This window comes from Podarcis vaucheri, assembly GCF_965113315.1.
Source record: "Podarcis vaucheri genome assembly, chromosome: 2".
Lineage (NCBI taxonomy): Eukaryota > Metazoa > Chordata > Lepidosauria > Squamata > Lacertidae > Podarcis > Podarcis vaucheri.
In genome coordinates this window covers 16514433-16536118 of record NC_138760.1, presented here as the reverse complement: position 1 = coordinate 16536118, position 21686 = coordinate 16514433, and the positions used below count along the sequence as shown (strand labels likewise).

The 21686-nt window shown below is 45.6% G+C and overlaps 2 long non-coding RNA genes across 2 annotated transcripts; one reads left to right on the top strand and one right to left on the bottom strand.

Annotated features, from left to right (window-relative positions):
• Nucleotides 1–265: 265 nt before the first annotated feature.
• LOC309526677 lies at nucleotides 266–21686 on the bottom strand. The gene is made up of 3 exons (XR_014216826.1): nucleotides 20934–21686; nucleotides 4783–4942; nucleotides 266–2286 (listed from the first exon to the last, which is right to left on the bottom strand). It is a non-coding gene; the product is annotated as an uncharacterized lncRNA (long non-coding RNA).
• Nucleotides 12695–20935, top strand: LOC309526721. Its single transcript, XR_014216879.1, has 3 exons — nucleotides 12695–12780; nucleotides 16273–16415; nucleotides 20719–20935. It is a non-coding gene; the product is annotated as an uncharacterized lncRNA (long non-coding RNA).

Here is a 21686-nt window from a genome sequence, read left to right as displayed (position 1 = left end):
TCAGGACTGTCCAGCCAGGGAAAGGTTTATGCAGGCAACCTCACCGAGAGTGGCGGCAACTTACGCACGACCAACCCCCAATTCCCATTACAGTATGACACAATAAAATATAAAAACAACTCACTTTGTATATATTTAAAAGATTCAATGGGAACTATCAAACAGAGTTTCTAAATTCAGTAGCCAGAAAAAAACACATCCATCCCAATCCAACCAGAGGCAACATGAACACATAACTTGGCTTCCTTTTGTAGAGGAATAATAGACTCATAGAATTGTAGAGTAGATTTTTTACTTTGAATTTCCAAGCAATGCTGAGTACGAGGCTGCTAGTTATTCTAAAATAGCTTTTTAATTGATTAAAATTTTTATGTATGTAAAAACAGCAGCTAGGATCTTCATGCACAAAAATGGAAGGAAGAAGTTCCCACCAAAGAAGATTGAAAAAAGTAAAGTGGACTACAGTGGTATCTCAGGTTACATACGCTTCAGGTTACATACGCTTCAGGTTACAGACTCCACTAACCCAGAAATAGTGCTTCAGGTTAAGAACTTTGCTTCAGGATGAGAACAGAAATCGGGCTCCGACGGCGCGGCAGCAGCGGGAGGCCCCATTAGCTAAAGTGGTGCTTCAGGTTAAGAACAGTTTCAGGTTAAGAACGGACCTCTGGAACGAATTAAGTACTTAACCTGAGGTACCACTGTATGTAGAACTGGCAAAGCTAACAGTAAAAAATAAGAAAACCTAATGATGACTGCTTTGTGGAAGAGTAGAAGCCTTTTTCAGATTATTTAAAGAAATACTATAGTATGATGAATTCTCAAGCAGGATTTGAACTATGAGCAACAGAAGGAATTAAGAGATTTTTGTATTGTTATGATATAAAAGAAAATAAGGTGCAGCACGGGGGAGAAATAATTTAAAAAACATGGGAAATGGGGTGGGAAGTCGAAAAAAGAAAAGAAAAAATGACCATGTATTGGAGTGTATGCATAACAGTTTTTGAAATTTAATAAAATATAAATGAAAAAAAGAAGTTTCCTAAAATGTGGCATTTGGAAGAATAGCTCTTCTTGGTCTTAAGACTGTAAACTGTTTGTGTGAGCATTGGCTTCTTGGCTCAAGACAGAAAACACCATACTTTGCTACCATACATTCATAGCTCCTGTACTGTAGACCACAGTGTCACCCTGACAGGTCTTCTTTTCAAAGGCCATTTTAATAGCATACGCTAGTGCTTTACCTTTTATGTACATATTAATAAGGATGGATGGATAGATAGAGAAAATAAAGAAGAAGGCTTTAAATCTTTGCAAGACACATAGCTGGGGCACCTCATTCAAATGTTGTAACAACCGTATTCATTCCTTCATAATTTGTAATTACTTTTTTACAGTGCCAGCCGTAACTCTGTCGATCACATTCATAATAACATACACAGTGGGCCTTTCCTCAGTGTGGGAACGGAAGGGGATAAAACCTGAAAACAAACAGTTTGTCTTCTGTGATATTAGAGTGTAGTTAAAGCATCTATTTAAACACCCCCAATATCCGTCTGGATAATGAGTCCTTCTAGGCACAGATACACAGGCCTCACTCGGTCGCTGGCTGGCTCACAGGAGGTTGGATATTGTTTGAATCTTTCAGTGCAGTTTTGTGCTCCCAGCACTGAACAGGGATGGAGAGGGAGAGTAGGAATGGGTTGACCAAAGGAAAAGCCATTTAGGTGGTCACAACTTTTATTGTGTACAGAGTTTAGCACTGCATAGGGCAGGCAGGCGAGGGAGGCAACGTCTTCAGCCTGAGGGCAACCTTCTCCTCCAGACACATTTTGGGGGGCTCACATGCCAGTGGCGGGCACAACTGAGAGCTCCCAATCTTGTGTCTCCACCCTCTACCTCTCCCTTGGAGGAGGCAACCAGAGAAGCATCTTGGGTGATGAATACAGGGTCTGTGTCGCTTCATGTGGGGAGAGGCAGCAGTTGGGATCCTGAGCTGCACAAGGCTTTGAGAGGTCACTACCAGCACTTTGAAATGGGCCCAGAAAGTAATTGGCAGCCAATGCAGTCATGCCAGAATTGGCAAGTCTGGGGCAGTCAACAGGCTGATTGCTGAATTCTGCAACAGGGTGGGTGGCGGTAAGATGTCAAGGACAATGCTGAAGTCCAGGACTAAATTTATAGCCCAGAAATGGGTGAGAATGGAGAGCTTCCCTCATTGGTGCACTCCAAGGCCACATCTCCTGGAAATGAAACAGCCAGTCAATTATCACCAGCAGGGGCAGCCTGTCCAAGAAGAAGAAGAAGAATTTATTATTTATACCCCACCCATCTAGCTGGGTTTCCCCAGCCACTCTGGTTGGCCCCCAACAGAATATTAAAAACATGATAAAACATCAATCATTAAAAACTTCCCTAAACAGTCCTGCCTTCAGATGTCTTCTAAAACTCAGATAGTTGTTTATTTACTTGACGTCTGATGGGAGGGCGTTCCACAGGGAGGGCGCCACTAAGGAGAACTCCCTCTTCCTGTTTCCCTGTAACCTCACTTCTCGCAGAGAGGGAACTGCCAGAAGGCCCTCAGTGTTGGACCTCAGTGTCTGGGCAGAACAATGGAGGTGGAGACGCTCCTTCAGGTATACTGGGCCAAGGCCGTTTAGGGCTTTAAAGGTCAGCACCAACACTTTGAATTGTGCCTGGAAAAAATACTGGGAGCCAATATAGGTCTTTCAGAACTGGTGTTATGTGGTCTCGGTGGCTGCTCCCAGTCACCTGAGGCAAAACAGTACAGTGCCGCTGCCCCCTTGCTGCCTCACCACCACAGCCTTGCTTCTCAGGGTCGTGTGGCTGCTGCTGTGGCTTCTGGGTTTCAGGGACAGCCCTCCATGGGGAAAGTGGTTGCAGAACTCAGAAACCGAGTTCTGCAGCTGTTTCTCTACATGAGGAGTGGGAGGTGCCCGTGGCGGCAACGAGAAGGGAAGGGACATGGCAGCAGCGGCAGCAGCAGAAAGTTCTCCCACAGAGCCCTGCGAGATCATGTGAGGACTCTGCAAAATCTCATGAGCTCTCAACAGAACCTTCTTGTTGCTGCTGCTGCTGCTGCATCTCTGGTGGCAGAAGTGGGATGCCACCCCACTGGGATTCTTCCACCTGCACCAGCTGCTTCAGTTTGCCTTATGGGTCCCGAGCTCCAGAAACACATCCTCACCTGTGCACAGACAACCATCCATCTGCAGTATAAAACAGGATAATCTCATCCTCACACATTTAGCACATCTGGGGTGAGGCAATAAGGAGGAGAGGGTCCTGTGATGGCCTGGGACTCGGGCTTGGGCTTGGAACCAGAGGAGACTCAGTCTGCACTGGATCCTTTGCCTCAGGCATCATCTGAACCAAGTCTGGGGCCTGATCCTGAAGAGTCCCAGTCTGCACAGGTTCCCCTGCAACAAACACCAGCTGGGCCGAGTCAGGGGCCTGAGCCTGCCCTGGCTCCAGATGCGGGGATGACCTCGTTGCCTCCAGCTGGGCCATCACTTACAGCTGATCCACTACCAGTTTGGTCAGGGGAGGCTGAGGCGGCCCCTGGGTCTAGTAACCCACCGACGTCTCCCGAGCTGCAGAGACTGAGGTCTGAGAGAAGGAGAGACCTCACTTGCAGGAGGAGTGCTCGCCTTTGGGTGAAACAGAGAGGTGAGTCGCCGAGGGATCAGGATCGGCCGCTACCCCAACAAAGATAAAAGGCTGTCGGACCCTGCCCCAGGTTGCAGGAGCGAGATTGCTGTATGCCAGATCATGCCTGAGATCCTGTACCTGTCCTTGCCTGGTTTCCTGCCTTGTGTCCTGCCTTGGCCCTGTCGGACTGTCTCCCAGCAGAACCTTTGGATTCTGGACCAGACCTGGACCGTGTTTCACGGGTTACCCCCGGGCCCAGCACAGGTCCTTGGTTTGGTGTACCCAAAGTCTGAGATGGGCTGATTTCTAGGGGCGAAACAATAAAAGAGAGGGTTCATGTGTCCCTCAAAAAGTGGTTTGTAAACTGCTTAGCAAGATTTGCAAAGTAAGGCAGACACGTTTTCTGAGACACCAGACTGTTCAGAGTGGTTGAAACAAAGTGATTATGAAGAGTTCCAAAAGGGTCTTTCCAAACTGAGTGAACGAGCAATAAAATGGCAAATGCAATTCGATGTGAAGAAGTGCAGGGCTGTAAACTGCAAACACATGAACTCGCATGGTTGTGCACTGATCTTATGGTGTCATTCTAGAGGTATGAGACTGCACTCCTTGACATGCGGCATAAATACGAACTTGGAAGAAACTCAATGGGATCTGAAGGTTAAAGACTTTTCGCAGTCCAAATCTCAAGGAAGGGAGCTGGGTGGCAGAGAAAGATGGCTACCCTCACCTGCTTTAAATTGTGAGATTTGGGGGGCTTTTTTTTTTTTTAGATTGTTTAAAAAAAGACAGGGAATGAGAACCCACAGTGACTATTAAAAAGTAACTTTTTCAAAGTCTGAAAAGGTTTTATAATGTTCTGTTCTCTTGGCCTAGACAAATGGAAGGCAATTTTGTCTCTCTTGGCTGCAAACTGGTAGGTCAGAGATGAAATATTATGGGGTGTTTTTTGTGTTGTTGTTTTTTCATTTTCACTCTTTGGGAGACATGTCTAAAGGGCGGAGAAGAACAGGGAGGGCATCGCCCCTTAGAGGTATAAGCCAAATAACATAATTCCTTGTAAAATGAGTATTTTTGCAAGCCTTCTCAGTCAATGATGTTGGAACGCACCTTTGTTTTTCCACACAGGGGATGGAATCACACCACAGAAAGCAAGTCAGATTCACTTAGCCCCCAGCCTTGCTACTGCAGGACTGAGTGCTTAGATCAGCTGGGTGAAACAAGGAATGCTCTAGATGCGAGGAGAGTTTTCATCAGGCAGCATCGGGAGCTGTTAAATCCCACTCTATCAGGGATGGCCTCCAGGAGTCAGCACTCTTGACTGCCCCAATATCATGAGCACCATCTTCATGGCACACAGTAAAAAAAGACATCTGAAGGGACCCCTGCAAAGGAAAGAACAGGCAGGAATCTGTTAGGAACAATACCATAATAACAAGAACATAAGAAAAGCCCATTCCTTCTAGCATCCTGCTTACCAAAGAGGCCAACCCAGATGCTTCCAGGAAACCAACAAGCAGGAGGACAATCGCTTCCTCTTTCTTCTGCTCCCCAATACAGTGTTTGCACCTTGCAGAATGCAGAGTTTTGGACTGGATGCAAAATTCAGCACCCCAAGCATATTTATCGAATTTGGCCTTTTGAAACTTCCACATCCCATTCCCCACCCCCCAAACATATAGAAATGCATATATATACATATGACACCCAAAGCAACACACCAATGATAACATCCATAAAATCATCATATAAAACAATCAACACATTAAACAGAAGTCATAAAGTCAACAGTCTCCCAAGCCAAGCAACTACATAAATTAAAAGCATCTGTGCAGAAAGTGGCTCCATCGTCAGCGAATGCTTTCCTAAACAAAAACAACGGAAAAGACTCTCCCTGGTGAACGCGGAAGAAAAATTGATTAAATGGCAACGTTATAAGATGAACGCACCCATGATCGTTTAAAAGGTACCGTCAAAGGGGTAAGAGAAAGTATTCCACAGTGGCTCCAGTTCTAGTCAACACTTCCATTGAAACCTTGGATGAATAAGTGGTGAATATGAAGGTCCTCAGTGTAATAAAAATATTTGTATTTGGGCATACATTGCCCTCTCTTGCCCCGTGACTATGTAATCACTAGGCCACATAATCTCATTTACTGTGTGGTCCCCAATTGGCTGGATCTACCCACATGACTGATTCACCAAAAAACTACCCCCTCTCTCAACTGACATTAGTTGCCCTCACTGACGTAATCCTGTAGTTGGATATGGTTGGCTATGTAAGCATCATGTTTTCATCTCAATCACTATGTGATCCCTAATTGGTCACAAAGATAGTCCCAACCTCTGGTCCAGAAGGAAGAATCAGAAAGCTGCAGAGGGTGGAGGGACTGCTGTTAAGGCATCAGCTGATAAGGGAAATAGAACTAAAAAACAGGTTTACATATATGACATTTTTCACAATTGAGGGGCTTTCCAGGATATATTTCTTATTCTCCATCACCCAGAAAAATCAAGAGCTCCAGCATAAGAATCGAAATAGAAGAATATTTACTGCAGCCTTAGAAGATACTCAAACTTTTGAATGGCTTTCAAAGGCTGTTGGAAGAATGCACTCACACCAGTTTGTGCGTAGAAGACTACACTGAGGAAAACAGGGAATTTTTCTGTCTGTTCCTTAAGGACCCCCCAAGAAACACTATGGGGTTGGATACAATAGTGTGGGTTGGGTGGGGGAATCAAATGGCACAAAAGTCATCTGAAATTCTCAGAGCAGAACAACTGGGCAGCGAAGCGAGTTGCCTGTCGAAGCAGTGAGATATCCTCAGAGGGCTTTTTAGAAGAGGCTTCTAAACCAACTTTGTTGTTATAAGGCAGTTCAGGCCTGACAGAGGATGTTTAACTTGATGACCCTCAGAGCCCCACCCAGGTCTGCGCTTCTATATTTGTGGCTGGTCTGAGACACCAGGTCTTTACACGCCCATCCCGCAGTAGCCGCTAAGTCTGTTGACGTCAGAATGGAAAATTCCAACAGATGAGATCATCTCAACGGGTGCCGCCTCTGGTCCTTAATATGACCCTCATAATTACTAGACTGAGGTGGATACCTCACAAGCAGCTCTAGGTAGAAAAGCTTGGGAGAAGGGATGCATTTTTTTCTGGAGGCCCCAAACAATCGCTCTGTGTTTCTTCTCTGCCTGCATTGCCACACCAAGAGAATCCCATGCAAGTGGCTAAGGCAACTGAGCCTCTCTCTCTCGCTTTTGCCCACTCTCCACCCCTCCTTCAGGAGAATCCTGTGTGTTCACTACTGACAAGATACTGCCATTGCTAGCCATCATATTTATTGGTTATTGTGTCTCCCACCCCACTTTTCTATTCAGGCTACCAGAATCCCCCATGGCTGATCAATAAAGTGAGAAGTGCTTGGGCTTAGGGCTATTTCTGAACTTGGGAATAATAATAATAATAATAATAATAATAATAATAATAATAATAATAATAATAATAATATATTTATAGCCTGCCCATTTGACCAGGCCTCCCCAGTAACTCTGGGCGGCTACAAACAAAATATTAAAATACAGTGGTACCTCGGGTTAAGTACTTAATTCGTTCCGGAGGTCTGTTCTTAACCTGAAACTGTTCTTAACCTGAAGCACCACTTTAGCTTAATGGGGCCTCCCGCTGCCGCTGTGCCACCGGAGCACGATTTCTGTTCTTATCCTGTAGCAAAGTTCTTAACCCGAGGTACGATTTCTGGGTTAGCAGAGTCTGTAACCTGAAGCGTCTGTAACCCAAGGTACCACTGTACAATACTCTATTAAACATTAAAAGCTTCCCTAAGCAGGGCTGCCTTCCGATGTCTTCTAAAAGTCTGGTAGTTGTTTTTTTCTTTGACATCTAGTGGGAGGGCGTTCCACAGGGCAGATTCCACTACCAAGAAGGCCCTCTGTCAGGTCCCCTGTAACTTGGCTTCTCGCAGTGAGGGAACTGCCAGAAGGCCCTCGAAGCTGGACCTCAGTGTCCGGGCAGAACGATGGGGGTGGTGACGCTCCTTCAGGTATACTAGGGCATGAAGGTTCAACCCAGATGTACGAAGAGGGATGATGTGTGAGTGAGTGGTGATGGGCACATGACACATGATTAGCAACTAGAATCACAACAGTTTTTATGCCTTTAACATCCTTTCTGAGTTAAAGGAGCTAGCTAACAGGCAGAGCTGATTGCTCTTGTTTTACCTGTGGCAGGAGTGTGTTGTTTTTGCGGGTCAGAATAACCTCCAATTTTTTTGTGGTGGACTAAAGGGGGGGGACTGGGGTGGTGTTCATGGATGTTAAATCAGCCACCTCCAAACTGCTGTCCTCCAGATGTTGTTGGACTACAACTCCCAACAGCCTCAACCAGTGTGCCCAATTGTCATGGATAATGGGAGTTGTAGTCCAACATCATCGGGGGGGGGGGCAGGTAAGAAAGGGCACCAGCTTAGTTTATACAGTATTTAGCACATATTGGTGAGGCCATCCAGCCATGAAGCTCATCAGGTGAGCTTAAGGCAGTCACTCTTTCTCATTTCTAACCTACTTCACAGAGTTGCTGAGATGTAACACTGCTCATGCCTTAAGGGCTGTTGTAAAGATTATTGACATAATGGATGTGAACACTTGAAATGCCCTATCTAAATGCTAAGTATTATTAAATATTAAAGATCGAGTATTCCTGGTGCTATTGCAGAAGCCAATACGTGGCTGTGGGAAGTTACAGTGTTTTGATAATCACATCAAGCTGTTCAGCTATGGACTAATAAATAATCTGATATTTGGGCGCCACACCCATGTTGCTTGAAGTTTGCTCAGAACTCTTCAACCTATTACTCTTCATCAGGACTTTGGGCAGATCAGTGGCTTGCCATCCAGGGCTAACATAGCACATTAAGCTACTCTGATGTTTTAAGTATCCACGTGGTATGTCTGGAAGGGGGAAGTTGTATGGATATACCCATACATTATCCTTGGGAAATGTCCCAGTAGTTTGCACTCAGAAAGATCTATGGGGACACTTTGGGACACTTTGGGGTGTGACCCAGGATTCCGCCAAATTATGTGGGTTACAGATAAATAAATGGTTGGGCACCATATGCTTGTCAGATTAGTGGTGCTGAACCTAAACCACACTTTGCTTTTCTTTTTTAAAAAAAGATAACATCACAAATATTGGGAATTATCTCTGAATGCTAAGAATGAGCATAACAAAATTCAGGAAATTTCTAAACAAATGATTTGCCCTGTTGTCACTCCCTTCCTGGACTGTACTATGGGGGCAAATGGCAGATTGCATGACTGAAAGCTCCCCTGTGACTTAGTATTCATACACACACACTTGGAAAAGGAGAATGTCAGGAAGGAAACTAGACAAAAATTTCCCTTCTCTTCTATACCTAGTTCTCTATGTACAACCCCACACACTTTATATCAGGAGCATTCAGCCACACAATCAATCCCTAGCATCTATTCTGCAATGGTATAGTCTATGATCTGTTTTGCCTAGGGAACCCAGTAAAAAAACATTAGGAGTTATATCCAAATTCTACTGCTACACAGAGCAGAACTATTGAAATCAAGGAACCTTTAGTTGTGCTTATTAATTCAAATGAGTCTATCTTTTCCATTGCATCTCTTCCTAACAATTGTTTAATCTCGTTCCTCTTTGAGGAATCGTTGAAATCACTGCTTCTTGACATCTTCCAGGGAAAAGAATGACCCAATCCTTAAAAACAAAACACCCTCCTTATAACGACAAATAAGTAGCACATCCTATTGTATTTTGCCATTTCTGATACAGGCAGGCACCTTTTCCCTTTGTGACATTTCCCTGTAGTAAAAGACATTTCATTATTCTAAATAATCAGATTATAAAAGTGATTTTTCTGGCACAACCAGACAAAAACAAGACAGCTGTCAAATCCTCTCATCTTCTAGCAACGGTTACACCATCAGTTTGGGAACAGACTTGTTTCTCGTAGAGATGCGTTGCCAAACCCCCAGTCTAAATCGAGCCGTGTTAAGTAAGGTGAATTCCCATCCAGACCCTTTCAACTGCTACTTATAACAGCGGCTGCTTTTAATAGAGCTGGGCTGTCGCCTGCATTGGGATAGGGTGGGGTGAATGTTTGCACCCTCTGGAAAGGGGTGGATTTCGCAGCCTTCAGAAGTGTGCAACTTGTCTGAAGGGATCCACATGTTCCTAATACAATGCAGATGTTCCACAGCTGGTTTCCCGCCTGTTGTTGCTTCTCTTCTCCCCCCTCCACCCGCCCAGCCACTTTTTATTTCATTTTCTCTCTCCCTCACGTCCTTGAAACGATCTTTCAAATACGACAAAAAAACTTCCAAGATTCTACACCAGAGCAATATCCAGCTTTTATCGTTCTCTTGTCTCATCCGCTGCCCAGGCCTGCATGTTCTCCCGACAAGGAGGATGCAATTTCCTTGCATCACCAGCTGAAACTGTGGAAGGAAACATGTGCAGCAACAGTTGCCCCAGGCAGATGGCCCAGGGGACAATGGAAAGGCAAGGGGTTCGAGCCAGAGGCTTTGGACTCCAGGACCAATTCCCAGCTTAGCAACACACACCTCTCCATTCTCTCAGGGTGGATCCCCTCATCTGAACAGTAGCAGTAAGAAATCCCAAAACAGAAAGGATAAATGGCCTACATTTGAGAGATGGGATGCATTCCGTGTGGGGAAGAGGAAACCAACATGGTGCCCTACAGATATTACAGACTACAATTCCCATCATTGTCCAGTGCCCATGCTGGCTCAGGCTGATGGGAATTCGAGTCCAAAAGCATCTGGAGTGAATCACATTGGCTACCATAGGCAGTGGCGTAGCGTGGGTTGTCAGCACCCGGGGCAAGGCAAGTAATTTGCGCCCCCTAACCCGTGGATTTGCGCCGCCTAACCCTAACCCCCAGATGTTGTGCCCGTTGCGGCCGGCCCCCCCTGCACCCCCCACACTACGCCACTGACCATAGGCATAGGACTTGGGCTGAATTATCTCAGAATTTTCCAGTGTAGATCAAAAGCCTGTTCTTCCCCTGTTCTTTGGAGCCTTCAAAGCATCCTTGGATCTCTCTGGGAACACCACACTTCTCTGAGCTGAATGGCTCTTCCCACATCTATTCATCATGTCATATTCAAGGTTGTGTATATTCTAGGCAATACGTTTCAAAGCCGGGAAACAGCTATACACCATTAAATCTTTCAATGCATCAGGGGACAAGGCAGTCACAGATTCCATTGCCTGTTGCTTCCCAGTTGCTACATACACACACAAACATAGCACCACCAGCTTGATGTATGGCACACCTGAAGACCCCATCAGTTATTACAGCCTGCAGAGAAGGGTAAATGACAGTGCTAGGGAGGGGAGGGACAGGAGAGGCCATGGCCACTTTACCTCTTATGGCATTGGAAAATTCAGAACAGGCGGGAGCAAATATGGCACCCTCCAGATTCTGTGGATTGCAGTTCCCATCAGCCCCAGCTGTCATGGCCAAGGATCAGGGATCATGGGACCTGTAGTCCACAACATCTGGAGGGCACTACATTGACTCCCCCTGATGCAGAGGGTGCATGAATGTTCTCCAGTTTAAATCTGGCAATCTTAACCAGGTGAGAACCGAAGTTTGTTTGTTTTTAATCAATAGCTACAGAGCCTAGGACTTGCCGATCAGAAGGTCAGTGGTTCAAATCCCCGTGATGGGGTGAGCTCCTGTTCCTCGGTCCCTGCTCCTGCCAACCTAGCAGTTTGAAAGCACGTCAAAGTGCAAATTGTTAAATAGGTACTGCTCCGGCGGGAAGGTAAACTGCGTTTCCGTGCGCTGCTCTGGTTTGCCAGAAGCGGCTTAGTCATGCTGGCCACGTGACCCGGAAAAACTATCTGCGGACAAATGTCAGCTCCCTCAGCCAATAAAGCGAGATGAGTGCCGCAACCCCAGAGTCTGTCACGACTGGACCTAATGGTCAGGGGTCCCTTTACCTTACAGAACGCAAAATCATGAAAATTCAAATTTTCATGGCACATACTTTGGGTCAGAAAGTTCTGCTCTGTTCTGGGATTTTGTTGCTAACAGAAATCCAGTATAAAGTACTGGCTCTTTCCTTTAGATCAAAGCATTAATTCCCCTCCTCTTCCTGGCAGTGCCAGTGCCAATTCCATTTCAGTCTTTTTTGTATCTCCTATGAACAGATCTGTTCTATCTGAAGTGCATTTTCACTCCCCCAGCTGCCACCCCTAAATGTATTCCAGAATGGATCCCCTCCCCATTTTAACTTTTTAGGCTAGGGATGGGGAAGCTATGGCCCTCTACATAGGTCTTGACACCCCTGATCGTTGGCCATGCTAGTTGGGATTGATGGAAATTTGTGTCCAACAATATCTGGAGGACCACAGTTCCCCCAACCTTACAATAAAGATGTCCATTGCTTTGCCTTTTGTGGGCTGGGTCCTCTTCACTTTACCCAATCGCTTATCCACAACTTTTGGTTCCCCCTTGCAAATCTTCCTAGTTTCATAAACCTTATTCCCTTTAATCCCAAATCCTGCAGATCAAAAGGTCTTACATTTTATTGTTATTAAAAAAAACAAAACCCTGCAAAACTAATCAGGGTTATAGCAATTCAAACTGTGTGAAACAAGCTCATTTGTTCAGATCTGCATATATATATATTTAGGAGGCAGGGGTTCTCTTCCAGGGGAAGAATGTTTTGCTTTTGCTTCATGTGGAATGGTAGAATTAACAGAGCACCCCAGGAACAGCAGGAAAAGTGACCTCGGTTGAGAGCTTGAGGAAAAAGCGACTCCCCATTAGTGTCCAGACCTATTGGGTTTATGACATATGGCTGGGAAGCTCTGGTTCTCTCCAGCAGATGTCAGAACTGCACAGGCTCCTAGCAGCTGCCATCTCATTCCACGATTAGCAAGGAGACATGGGATGTCCCCCCACCCACCCCCACCCCTCTGGCACAGATCTTTGCAAGAAGTTTTAGCATGGCTGACAGTCTTCTTTCCACCCTGGTGATCTCCGCAAGGAGCTTCACATTTATAGTGAACGGCCTTGCCCTCGAGGAGGCCGTATATAACTCTCTTTTTTTGTATGTATTTATGGCTGATTATTTGCGTAGACTGGCTCTGTGTATTGAAGGGGAAACAATATTGCGGTACTTTCACATGCTGGTGAAAATTGCATCTGGTTGCTTATTATGAGTTTGCATGTTTATAATGCTACTTGGTGTTATTCTAAGTAGTCCCTTTCTGCTCATAAACATGCGGTTGGATGAGCCTTGAGAAAAGAAAACCCTCGGCGGTGTATATTTTTGTGATTTCCCCTACAGGTCCGGTGTCAAGAGAGCAGATTTCTTGTTTTCCCATCCATGGAGGCAATTGATGGCAGATGCCTTTGCTCTCTTTTTTTTGCAGGCACATTGTGTGTTAGCTCTGGCTGTCCTCCGCCAAACCTCTCTCTGCTTTGCATATGGGGCGGGGAGGGAAAGGTCTGGAGACACTGAGATGATAAAGTGAGCTGTCAATTTTTGCATTTTATTTTAAATGAGAGACAAGAAAGACTTTGCTGCTCCTCTAGGCTGAGCTCATGCCACATGCATGAGTATGGCTCAAAGGAAGAAGGGGAGGAAACTGGATCAGAGCAGTAAGAAGATATATTGCAGAAAGCAATATATCAGGGACTAGTTTGTTGCTTACTTTCAGTCCCAGTTAAGAACAGCTTGCTGGATCAGGCCAAAGACTGATCTCATCCAACATCCTATGGCTAAACAGATGCCCATGAGAAGCCCCCAAGCAAGGCTAGAGGCATCCAAAGCACATTTCATTCTAGATATTTTTTTAAGGTGAACATTTATTGAATGCATACTCATACATTATTTTTTCCCCATCAAACTATAACTTGACTTTCCAGCTCTGTGGCTTCTGTGGTTTGACTGCCCAAATGTGAGAGATTTCTATATACCTACCACATCTCTGGAAGTGAGAGCTGGACCATAAAGAAGGCTGATCGCCAAAAAATTGATGCTTTTGAATTAAGTTGTTGGAGGAGTCTCTTGAGAGTCCCATGGACTGCAAGAAGATCAAACCAATCCATTCTGAAGGAAATCAGCCCTGAGTGCTCACTGGAAGGACAGATCCTGAAGCTGAGGCTCCAGTACTTTGGTTACCTCATGAGAAGAGAAGACTCCCTGGAAAAGACCCTGATGTGGGGAAAGATGGAGGGCACAAGGAGGAGGGGATGACAGAGGACAAGATGGTTGGATAGTGTTCTCAAAGCTACCAGCATGAGCTTGACCAAGCTGTGGGAGACGGTGGAAGACAAAAGTGCCTGGCGTGCTCTGGTCCATGGGGTCACGAAGAGTCGGACACAACTAAATGACTAAACCACAACACCACATCTCCTAAATTTTGTGGGTCGTGGTGGGAAGGGTTGAGCGTTGATGGCTGTAAACTTTTTTTTCTAAAGGTCATAACTGTGGACAACCGTGATTCGTCCTCAGGAGGATCCTGGCAGCAGAGGGGGCTGAGTTGCCACTCCATACAACGCAACCACACACACCCTCTGCACATGCCTATGAGCAGGACTTGAATGCACACTCCCCATTGGTTTTTTTTTTTAAAAAAATTGTGTATTGATTTTTTTCAATTAAGTACCAATGAAAAGGTAGTAACATAAACATGCACTTAAACTGAAACATAACACAGGCATTTCTTTTGTGGGTGGCAACATGGAAGAATACAAAAGCGGGTATTGTTGGAGAGGTGACCATCACGTGAAAGGTAAGTTCAGGTATGTGATTCCCAGCAAATGGTATTCAGAGACATACTCCCTCTGACAGTGGAGGTACAACATTGCCGTCATGGATAACGGATCCTCCATGAAGTTTATGTCAAGTTGGGTGACGGTGAAGACAAGGCAAGATGGCTGAGGATAGATAAACAAGAGTCTCTTCATTGACCAATGGATAAATCTGCCCAGGAAGGTTTTAAGACTCTGGCCTATGACTTATGTTTCTTGCTTGTCTAGGTCATGGTCTGAATCCCCATCTGATATCCCTTTGCAGGGATGTTGCTGGGCTCCAGCTCCCACCATCCTTGGCCGTTGACTATGCTTGCTGGAGCTGATGGGAGATGGAGTGCAACCACATGTGGAGGGTCACAGATTCCCCGTCCTTGGCTTATGGCCTGATTCCTAGTTCAGGGTGCACTGCAAGTTCAAGGATGCTCAGCTGACCTAACATCTCTGGAAGCTTTCAGACAAGTGCTCTTTCCACTCTGTTGCCTTGCCTCAGCTGCCACAGGGATTGGGGAAGAAATTCCATTCTGTTCACATTTAAAAGAAAACGTACCTACTTTGCACAATACACTAATCGAAACACACCCATTCTTTGAAACTGGCACATCTCCAAATTTTGCAACACAGCTCTCCAGCCAAGTAAGCTGTACAAAAATTAGGGTATATTAGGGCAAAGTGTCATAATTAGTGAAAATGGCAAACGAAATGTATTATATTAGTGAGAGACAAATGTTTTGCAAATTTGTGCACATTAAACAGAAACCTGGCTGATCTACTGCAAATCACCCAGAAATATCTCACTAGCTACTTTTCTCCTTCCCCCGATCTAGAAAGGTCACCCCCTTTTTTCAACACAGGAGTTAGGTTCCCTTGACACAGGAAAGCTAATAGAAATCATGTGTTAAAACATTACTGCAATACACAGAGTTCCTAGGCTGATTTGTGTTTGAGAGCAAGCAGAGCTGAGTCACACCCACACCATACAATTAAAAGATATTAAATGCATATTTAAAACACACAGCTCTCCCCCCCCCAAGAATTATGGGAACTGTAGTCTCCTCTCACTGAGCTACAATTCTAGCATACTTGGTTCTAGCATCCTACAGTTCCCAAGTTTCTTGTGGGGAAGCCTTGTGTTTTAAATGCATGGTGTGGAGTGGACCTTGATGACAAGTACCGTATTTTTTGCACCATAACACTCACTTTTGTCCTCCTAGAAAGTAAGGGGAAATGTCTGTGCGTGTTATGGAGCAAATGCCTAAAGGAGCAAAGTGGGAGAGGAGAGGAGCCTTCTCCTCTTATACCCCTCTTCTGCATTATTAACTGTTGGTCTTTAAGGTGCTACTGGAAGGAATTTTTTTGTTTTGCATTATTAACAGCATCCTTCTCCACCCACCCCAAGCGTGTTCCTTCTCCTCTTATACCCCTCTTCTTCATTATTAGCAGCATCCTTCTCCACCCACCCCAGGCGTGCTCCTTGTCCCTTCAGTGCTTTTCCTTCCCTCCCCACTTAGAATATTTTTTTTCTAGTTTTCCTCCTCTAAAAACTATGTGCGTGTTATGGTCTGGTGCGTGTTATAGAGCGAAAAATACGGTAACTGGTACTATACAGGTGTAGGACAGGGCATTGAAGTGGGTGGGGTTTTTGTGTGTCTTTCTAACACAAGCACACACCAATCTCAATGGGTGTTGGACAGCTCCATCTCATCTCTGTTGTCATCCCACCCTGCTATTGGCAGACAGATGGCACACGGCTGAGAAGGAGAAGAGGAAGTCGTGGTAACGCCTGCAATGTGGATGGAGGAAGTGGAAGCAGTATTGCAACTGGAGAGGAGGTTGGGGCAGCAACGAAGGGACGACGGTAGCCACCAAGCCTGCTCAGGTTTAAATTCTCACTCGTGAAGTCCACTGGGTGACCCTGAGTCATTCATTATCTGTGCTGGTCCCGGGGGTAAGGTACCGTGAGTGTAGCAGAGTCCACACGAAGAGGGGCGAGGTCCGATGCAGAGAGCCGGGCGGGGAACAGGAACGCTGGAACAGAAGGCTGAGTAGGTAACAGGAACGCCGGATGGTCGGGAACAGGAGGCCGAGCAGGGAACAGGAGTACTGGATAGTCAGGAACAGGAAGCCGAGCAGGGGACAGGCGTACCGGATAGTCAGGAACAGGAGGCCGAGCAGGGATCAAGAACACAGGAAGGTCCGTAGCCAACAACAACGTTGCTCCCGCAACCTGGGGCCGGCCTGACTGGGCTTTTATCCTCTTCCAAGGTCAGGGGCGGTCCCGACCCCCAGGAGCCCCGCCTCCTCTGGCCTTAAGGCGAGCACTCCTCCTGGGGGCAACCAGTTCCCTTCGCCTCCCTGCCCTAAGCCTCTGCAGATCAGGAGAGGCCGAAGGGTTACTGGGCCCTGGAGGAGGCTCACCTGTGGCCACGGAGTCATCAAGCCCCTCTGGGGCCAGAAGGGCTTCACCTGGGGCCAGCTCCTGATGCACTGCCACAGGTGCAGGCTCCTCAGCATCTAGGCCTTGCCCCAGTTCAGCCGGCCCTGGAGGCGGGGACTCCTGTGCAGGCTGGGATTCCTCTGTTTCATCCTCCGAATCGGAATCCCAGGCCATCACATTATCTCTCGGCCTAAAATAATTCACAGGGGTGTTGTGGAGATAAAACGGGGAGTTGCTATGTATGCTATCTTGAGTTCCTTGGTGGGATAAAGGTAAAGGGACCCCTGACCATTAGGTCTAGTTGTGACCGACTCTGGGGTTGCGGCACTCATCTCGCTTTATTGGCCGAGCGAGCCGGCATACAGCTTCCAGGTCATGTGGCCAGCATTATTAAGCTGCTTCTGGCGAACCAGAGCAGGGCACAGAAACGCCGTTTACCTTCTCCCCGGAGCGGTACCTATTTATCTACTTGCACTTTGATGTGCTTTTGAACTGCTAGGTTGGCAGGAGCAGGGACCGAGCAACAGGAACTCACTTCGTCATGGGGATTCGAACCGTCGACCTTCAGAAGGCAAACGGAATCCATTCTGGAAGTCCGTTCGACTTTCCAAAATGTTCGGAAACCAGCAGGAAGCTCCTGCAGCCAATCAGAAGCCACGGAAGCCACGTCAGATATTCGGGTTCCAAAGAACTTTTGCAAACTGGAACAGTCACTTCTGGGTTTGCAGCATTCGGGAGCCAAAACGTTTGACTCGCAAGGCGTTCGGGATCCAAGGTATAATGTATGAGTTTGTGCATGCAGAATATATTTTCGGCACAGGAATTCTACCACACCCCAAATGGTTCTGATGAGGTTGAGCATGCTTTGGGGGATGTGGGGGGAATGTTGCAAGGTAGGAAGTGGCAAAGTTAAAATCTCACCTAACAAATGCCACCTAGCAAATGCCCAGGATCCATGCCAATCATTTATTTTCCAAAACATTTCTCGATGTGAATTCACACCACCTCTGCTCTGCCGGAGCCTATTGCACTCCTATATCCTTGACACTTGGTCTCTAATTTGATGCTGGAGTTTGGGAGCGCTGGGGTTAGCAGGCAGATATAGAGGCATACCGTCACGGGTTATATGGGGAATTCCTATAGGCTCATACACTTTAAAGCTGAATACAGAATTGGAGCTACCACGAAATCCCAATGAAAACAACCCTCATCTGCAGCACGGCTGTTCTCAAATATTCCAAAACCACGAGCTGAGCCTGCCTCCAAAAATATGTTGAGGCTTTCCAAAATTATATTCTGGAGGGCTTGTTTTCTTTTTTCTTTTTTTAATGTGGCTTCTGGCTTAGGCCTCATTGCAGGCATGTTTTCTCAGACCTTGCTCAAACACCATGAAATATCTTTTAAAAGAAAAGAAAAAAGAATATCACCCAACATCCTTCTGTTTTCAGCCGCTGAAATGTTACGGAATGACCTGCCTTGCTACCTTCTCCTGCTAACAGAGCCAAATTCATAGCTGGCTTTTCGTGGATGGTTCCCTTCCAAAAAGAAATTGTGCCTGAGGTTTTATTTCATTGCTGACTAGGATCAGAGAGCCTGTGACCCTGCAGGTGGTGTTGGGGTTCCAACTCCCATAAGCCCCAACCAGTACAGTGGTACCTCGGGTTAAGTACTTAATTCGTTCCAGAGGTCTGTTCTTAACCTGAAACTGTTCTTAACCTGAAGAACCACTTTAGCTAATGGGGCCTCCTGCTGCCACTGCGCCGCCGGAGCACGATTTCTGTTCTCATCCTGAAGCAAAGTTCTTAACCCGAGGTACGATTTCTGGGTTAGCTGAGTCTGTAACCTGAAGCGTCTGTAACCTGAAGCGTATGTAACCCGAGGTACCACTGTATAGCCAATCAGGGATGACAGGAATACTAGAACCTTGTTGAGCTGTTTTAAAAAGAATAAGAATAAGTAGCATAATGAGATAGGCCTATTTTGAAAGACACTTTGGTCCAAGATAATTGTCTGATGTTAATCATAATTATTAGTTTTTTTGTCGTACAAGGCAAGCCCATTACATCATTTGTAAGTGCCGGAGGCAAGCAAGGAGGACCAACAACAGCAGACTCAATGGAAGGGGGCCAGTTTTCTTGTTTGCGTAAGGTGGCTGGTGTGACAGGAGATCTATTTTAGCCAGCCAAGTTCAGTTCTATTTCATGGTATCATCTCAGGGTGACTTAGCTATGCATATCCGGGGGTGGGGACCTCTGGTGCAGGGGCCTCTTTATCTAGCCCTCCAGACTGTCCCTAGGCAGCCCTACTTCAAACCCTGGTGCTGGTCTGAATGTGTCCTTCAACTCGGATGCGTCTTGCTCTTCTGACTGGAGGACAGAGAGGAGTGTGTGAAGAAATGAGCCTACCATTGCCCAGAGATGGAAAGAAGACAAAGTCCCTACCAGAGAAAAATGGCAAACTAAGCTGTTGGACTATGCCAAAATGGCAAAACTGACCGGAAAGCTCAGGAACCAAGAAGACCAAAACTTTCATAAAGAATGGGGGGAAATTTCAATTTTCTTGAGAGACCACTGTAAGCAGATGAAAACATTAGCAGGATTGCAATAACACATGTACAGTCATAGCCCACTCTGGAAGAATGGCAGATACAACTGATAGACTACATGGAATTGTTAGAAATGACTGGCAGAATCCAAAACCTGGGAGAAGAGACAGTGGAAGAGGACTGGAAGAAATTTAAGGACTATTTGCAAAAGTACTGTAAATTGTATGAATGTTAGAATGATGCAGGATAGAAAGATAACTTGGCATTAGTAACTTAGTAGAAAGAAGTATGAAAATAACTGAACTATAAGAACAAAGATGAAATTTGATTAATATTATGTCAAGTTTAAATACTTATATATTTGACAACAAAGGGTAAAATTGGAGAGATAATATCTGAAAGGAACAAATTAAAACAAGATTTGAGAGAAGGTGAAGTTTTGCTGAACATGACTTTGTAAACGGGAACGCAGGAAAGGGAGATGTGAGGGGGTCTGAAAAGAAGGTTATGGAAATCTGGTTTTTGAAATTTAATTACGCTGTATTTCTTTTGCTCTGTGTGTATTTTCATTTTCATTTTGGTGATGGTGTTTTATATGTTTGGTGTTATATTGTTTAAAACCTTTAATAAATATTTAAAAAACAAAACAAAAAAACACATGTACAGTCATACTTCAGGTTACGTTTGCTTCAGGTTGAGCATTTTCAGGTTGCATCCTGAGGCAACCCAGAAGTACTGGAAAGGGTTACTTCCAGGTTTCACCACTTGCGCATGCGCAGACATGCAAAATGACATCACACGAATGTGCAGAAGCAGTGAATCATGACCCCTGCGTGCGCAGATGCGCAGACGTGGGTTGCGTTCTGCTCATGTTGCCAACGGGCCTCCAGAACGGATCCTGTTCACAACCAGAGGTACCACTGTCATGCAGAAATTATTATGGACAAAATGGAGAGACATAAGATTAGGATGAGGAAATAATACGCAGTTGAAGAGGTTGATAATAGGACCAATGGAGGGGAAGGTGGGAAGCCTAGAGATTCGGAGAAATCTCTGAATAGTGATATGTATTTGGTATTGTTATAATCTTATACTTGTAAAATCAAATAAAAACTATTTCAAAAAAAGAAAAGAAATTAGCCTACCGTACAAAGTTAAATTTACATTAATCGCTCTGTCCACTTTTGCACCCCTGTACAGAGTCTTTTGGTCACGACCCAGCAGAGACCACACCTTCTTGGAGAAATACGCAGCCAGCTCCTCAAAGGCTACCAGACTCTTACAGGGCTGTATGGTGACTTGTTCCATTACCTTCCAAGGAGGAGATGACCTTAAACGTATCAGCCTGGGGAGAAGCAACAGACAATGGCAAATTCTATCACGTCCAGCTTGCGGTTGTCCCAGAAGCATCTTACCAGCTGAGTTGTAATATACTGTCTTTCCAGCAGAATACAGCCTCCTTGCAGCGTTCTGATACAGATTAGGCTCCGGCCAAGGGCATGGTCCAAGAGGCCACTTTTGCATCATAGGGTTGCCATATTTTGAAGAGCAAAAAAAGAGAGGACGCTATGATGGCCATTCAAAGCAAATAAATGCAGTTTGTCTCAAATTTCATCCCTTGAAAAAGAGGACATGTCCTGGAAAAAGAGGACACATGGCAACCCTAACACTGGCCCATGGTCCCTAGGAGGTTCCCCAGAAGGGAAAGTGGCCCTCAACCTCTGATGTACGCGCGCGCGCACACACACACACACACAACATTTTCATTTTGTCACACTCTAGCTTGACTAAGACTGTAATCTCAAAGGAAGCTTAAATAAAATCAGTGTGCCTTCTGAATAGAGGATCAGGTTGCAAAAAAGAGATTCTAACGTTCAGCTCGTGCTCCTAACTAGTGTTTACACAGAGTGCTGGCTTAGCCACACCCCAGGAGTGTTTCTATGTGTACCTCTTCACTGTCTTTCACATAACTGAATGGAGACCATTCACCACTATGTGGAAATGGCATTGCTGTGCTTTGGGGTGCTGTTACAATGAAAGCAAACGTTGCCTCCCACTCCCAGTACAGAACGTCCTGGCTTTTGCTGAACTGGATCACACAGGGTAGTCTTATGTGGAGAGTCGAGCTGGATTTGCACCAGTCCTTACAATATACAGAAAAGGCGCAC